Source organism: Schistocerca piceifrons, unplaced genomic scaffold (assembly GCF_021461385.2).
Source record: "Schistocerca piceifrons isolate TAMUIC-IGC-003096 unplaced genomic scaffold, iqSchPice1.1 HiC_scaffold_954, whole genome shotgun sequence".
Taxonomy (NCBI): domain Eukaryota; kingdom Metazoa; phylum Arthropoda; class Insecta; order Orthoptera; family Acrididae; genus Schistocerca; species Schistocerca piceifrons.
In genome coordinates this window covers 640,001-645,000 of record NW_025729228.1, presented here as the reverse complement: position 1 = coordinate 645,000, position 5,000 = coordinate 640,001, and the positions used below count along the sequence as shown (strand labels likewise).

General features: G+C 57.2%; 2 non-coding genes and 1 pseudogene across 2 annotated transcripts; all 3 read right to left on the bottom strand.

Annotated features, from left to right (window-relative positions):
- The window catches only part of LOC124773666, a 4,222-nt pseudogene extending 3,914 nt beyond the window's left edge, over positions 1-308 (bottom strand).
- A 188-nt stretch (positions 309-496) lies between these two features.
- LOC124773414 lies at positions 497-651 on the bottom strand. Its single transcript, XR_007014662.1, has one exon. It is a non-coding gene; the product is annotated as a 5.8S ribosomal RNA (ribosomal RNA).
- A 352-nt stretch (positions 652-1,003) lies between these two features.
- LOC124773537 lies at positions 1,004-2,912 on the bottom strand. The gene has a single exon (XR_007014781.1). It is a non-coding gene; the product is annotated as a small subunit ribosomal RNA (ribosomal RNA).
- Between the last annotated feature and the right edge of the window lie 2,088 nt (positions 2,913-5,000).

Genomic DNA, 5,000 nt, shown 5'->3' with positions numbered 1-5,000 from the left:
CTTGGAGCTGCACTCTCAAGCAACCCGACTCGAAGGAGAGGTCCCGCCGACGCTCGCACCGGCCGCTACGGGCCTGGCACCCTCTACGGGCCGTGGCCTCATTCAAGTTGGACTTGGGCTCGGCGCGAGGCGTCGGGGTAGTGGACCCTCCCAAACACCACATGCCACGACAGGCGGCAGCCTGCGGGGTTCGGTGCTGGACTCTTCCCTGTTCGCTCGCCGCTACTGGGGGAATCCTTGTTAGTTTCTTTTCCTCCGCTTAGTAATATGCTTAAATTCAGCGGGTAGTCTCGCCTGCTCTGAGGTCGTTGTACGAGGTGTCGCACGCCACACCGCCAGCCGGCTGTGCACGCTACCGAGAAAGTACCGGTATGCGAACCGCCAGGCGACGGGCGCGCATCGCACGTTTGAGGAGACGCGGCCGGCCCCACAGGCGGCCGCGACACTCCCAGGTCTGCGAAGCGGGGCAAACGCCGCGCGCTTCAGTATACGTAGCCGACCCTCAGCCAGACGTGGCCCGGGAACGGAATCCATGGACCGCAATGTGCGTTCGAAACGTCGATGTTCATGTGTCCTGCAGTTCACATGTCGACGCGCAATTTGCTGCGTTCTTCATCGACCCACGAGCCGAGTGATCCACCGTCCTGGGTGATCTTTTCTCAAGTTTCCGCCGTCTCTTTCGAGACGGTCGCATAGGCGGGAGTGAGGCGTGTGGCGGCCCCTGTTCCAGCGTTCTGTGTCCAACGGCCTCACGGCCGACGGGCGTCGTACGGCTCCACACCGCAGCGGACAGGCACTCGGGCGAAAGTCATTCAAAACCGGCGCCAGGCGCCAGGTGCCGCAGGCCAGCCGCTCCAGCGCTTCAGCGCTCGTACCACACAACATTGCCGCTAGTTTTGAGAGGCACGCGTGGTTCCGCACGCGGCGCACGGCTACGGCGAGCCGTACAGGTAGCGTGTTGCGCGACACGACACGCACATCGAAAGACATGCAGTCTAGTCGGTAATGATCCTTCCGCAGGTTCACCTACGGAAACCTTGTTACGACTTTTACTTCCTCTAAATGATCAAGTTTGGTCATCTTTCCGGTAGCATCGGCAACGACAGAGTCAATGCCGCGTACCAGTCCGAAGACCTCACTAAATCATTCAATCGGTAGTAGCGACGGGCGGTGTGTACAAAGGGCAGGGACGTAATCAACGCGAGCTTATGACTCGCGCTTACTGGGAATTCCTCGTTCATGGGGAACAATTGCAAGCCCCAATCCCTAGCACGAAGGAGGTTCAGCGGGTTACCCCGACCTTTCGGCCTAGGAAGACACGCTGATTCCTTCAGTGTAGCGCGCGTGCGGCCCAGAACATCTAAGGGCATCACAGACCTGTTATTGCTCAATCTCGTGCGGCTAGAAGCCGCCTGTCCCTCTAAGAAGAAAAGTAATCGCTGACAGCACGAAGGATGTCACGCGACTAGTTAGCAGGCTAGAGTCTCGTTCGTTATCGGAATTAACCAGACAAATCGCTCCACCAACTAAGAACGGCCATGCACCACCACCCACCGAATCAAGAAAGAGCTATCAATCTGTCAATCCTTCCGGTGTCCGGGCCTGGTGAGGTTTCCCGTGTTGAGTCAAATTAAGCCGCAGGCTCCACTCCTGGTGGTGCCCTTCCGTCAATTCCTTTAAGTTTCAGCTTTGCAACCATACTTCCCCCGGAACCCAAAAGCTTTGGTTTCCCGGAGGCTGCCCGCCGAGTCATCGGAGGAACTGCGGCGGATCGCTGGCTGGCATCGTTTATGGTTAGAACTAGGGCGGTATCTGATCGCCTTCGAACCTCTAACTTTCGTTCTTGATTAATGAAAACATACTTGGCAAATGCTTTCGCTTCTGTTCGTCTTGCGACGATCCAAGAATTTCACCTCTAACGTCGCAATACGAATGCCCCCGCCTGTCCCTATTAATCATTACCTCGGGTTCCGAAAACCAACAAAATAGAACCGAGGTCCTATTCCATTATTCCATGCACACAGTATTCAGGCGGGCTTGCCTGCTTTAAGCACTCTAATTTGTTCAAAGTAAACGTGCCGGCCCACCGAGACACTCAATAAAGAGCACCCTGGTAGGATTTCAACGGGGTCCGCCTCGGGACGCACGAGCACGCACGGGGCGGTCGCACGCCTTCGGCTCGCCCCACCGGCAGGACGTCCCACGATACATGCCAGTTAAACACCGACGGGCGGTGAACCAACAGCGTGGGACACAAATCCAACTACGAGCTTTTTAACCGCAACAACTTTAATATACGCTATTGGAGCTGGAATTACCGCGGCTGCTGGCACCAGACTTGCCCTCCAATAGATACTCGTTAAAGGATTTAAAGTGTACTCATTCCGATTACGGGGCCTCGGATGAGTCCCGTATCGTTATTTTTCGTCACTACCTCCCCGTGCCGGGAGTGGGTAATTTGCGCGCCTGCTGCCTTCCTTGGATGTGGTAGCCGTTTCTCAGGCTCCCTCTCCGGAATCGAACCCTGATTCCCCGTTACCCGTTACAACCATGGTAGGCGCAGAACCTACCATCGACAGTTGATAAGGCAGACATTTGAAAGATGCGTCGCCGGTACGAGGACCGTGCGATCAGCCCAAAGTTATTCAGAGTCACCAAGGCAAACGGACCGGACGAGCCGACCGATTGGTTTTGATCTAATAAAAGCGTCCCTTCCATCTCTGGTCGGGACTCTGTTTGCATGTATTAGCTCTAGAATTACCACAGTTATCCAAGTAACGTGGGTACGATCTAAGGAACCATAACTGATTTAATGAGCCATTCGCGGTTTCACCTTAATGCGGCTTGTACTGAGACATGCATGGCTTAATCTTTGAGACAAGCATATGACTACTGGCAGGATCAACCAGGGAGCTGCGTCAACTAGAGCTGAGCAGCCGGCCGCCCGGGAGTGTGTCCCGGGGGCCCGCGCGAACACGCAAGCGTTCGCTCAATCATTCTGCAAACAGGAGGAGGCTGAGCTCCCCTGCACAATACACCTCGAAACCCTCTCAGGTCCCGGCGGCGCGCAGCGCCGTCCCAAGTACTTGGTCGGGTTCGAGAGAGGCGCAATCGCCCGGAGTTAGGCGAGTAGACGCTTTCGGTGCGACCACCCGTGCTCCCAACTGAGCTTGCCGCTGCCGACAGAGGCCCGGGAGCGTGCTGTCGTGGCATTGCCGGCGGGAGACAACACGCGCCACCTACGGTGACCGGCAGCTCCAACGCCAGCGCCACAGAAGGACAAAAGCCCCACTTGGGTGCCGAAGCGAACTCTCCCAGCACAGCGCACGCGCCAACACATCCGCACAGCTGCGATACAAACCACCAGCGAGAACCGCTGGGGCGACCGAGCAGCAGACGGCGTCGCGGCGCCGAGCGCCGGGCGGCGGCGCATCCTCAACGCACACAGTCCTCAATCGGACCAGCACACTGAAGATGTCCACCGCGCTTCGCACCGGGCCCGCGAGGACCTACTTTGGCCGCACGGCGCCGCGCGCAGGGTGCGCCGGCGCGCAGCTGCGACGCCTGCCGCGTCCGTCGGCCGGCGCGCCTGCCACTGGCCGCCCCCACCAGCCGGCTGTAGCGCGTGCGCCCACGCACCGCGCGGCCAGCACGCCGGGAGGCGCCCCCTCACCGGCCGGGGACGGTCCCACCCAGCCACCGCCGCGTATCGCTTCACACCCAGATGCCGTTCAGTTTCATCGGCATGGTGGGTATCGCTGGAACAACCGGTTAGTACCTCAACCTATCGTCGCCATCACCGATTCACCCCTAGCGAGAACAACCGCACCACAACGGGTTACCATTTCTTCATTTGCGTAACTTCACCAGAAAACGTAGGCGTCCATCGCCATTAGCAACTTCAACGATTATTGCATGCCTGTGTCAGGTGTCACGCCACACTACGTCTGCCCACATACACGCAACAAAATGTGCACGCCTAGACAATACGTGGAAGGTGGCCCCCGTACGTATGCGATGTCCATTGCTCGAACGACTGTCAACCGGCCTCTGTAGCATGTCGCAGATATGGAACGCGGTGCACCATGCTATCACGGTGTTTGAGGAGAGACGACTAGGCCCGAATACATCAACAGACAGCTCATGCTGATCGCCATCCACGGCGTCCGTTCCTCCCACACGTCTCTATGGCGTACCACACTGCAATCCAGCTCTCATAGGGAGACGACACGTAGCTGCGTGCACAATATTTGCACTGTATGGTCCGCCGTTTTTGGGCGCAGTCGTTGTACGGTCACACATGTGCCACGATGTATCATTCAGTACATAAGGACGAATGTGCAGTACAGATTGTGGTTTATGCGTACGACATCAGCGGACAGTTGACACAGGCCGCACCACAACGTAGCCTGAGTACGTCGCATGCGAAGGGCATTGAACATGCAAACTTCTCACCAACCAGCTTGCGAAGGCAGGGGGCAAGGTGGGGACGTGGGGAGGGGTGGGGCGGGGGGCGGCATGTACGTCCTGCTGCCATCCACATTACAGTGTACAGCAGGAGCATGTGGAAAGTCAGCAAGACTTGCAAGGTGTTTAACATGAAGCGATACACAGGGGAGCGGGCAGTGCGAGTAGCGAACTATATTGCGAGGGTTGCGGGTGGGCAACACTACACTAATTGAACGAGTCGTATAACAATTACAGAGCAGGTTTAGGCGACAACGTGGGTTACGTTAGCGGACAACGTGGGTTACGTTAGCGGACAACGTGGGTTACGTTAGCGGACAACGTGGGTTACGTTAGCGGACAACGTGGGTTACGTTAGCGGACAACGTGGGTTAGGTTAAGGCACAACGTGGGTTACGTTAAGGCACAACGTGGGTTACGTTAAGGCACAACGTGGGTTACGTTAAGGCACAACGTGGGTTACGTTAAGGCACAACGTGGGTTACGTTAAGGCACAACGTGGGTTACGTTAAGGCACAACGTGGGTTACGTTA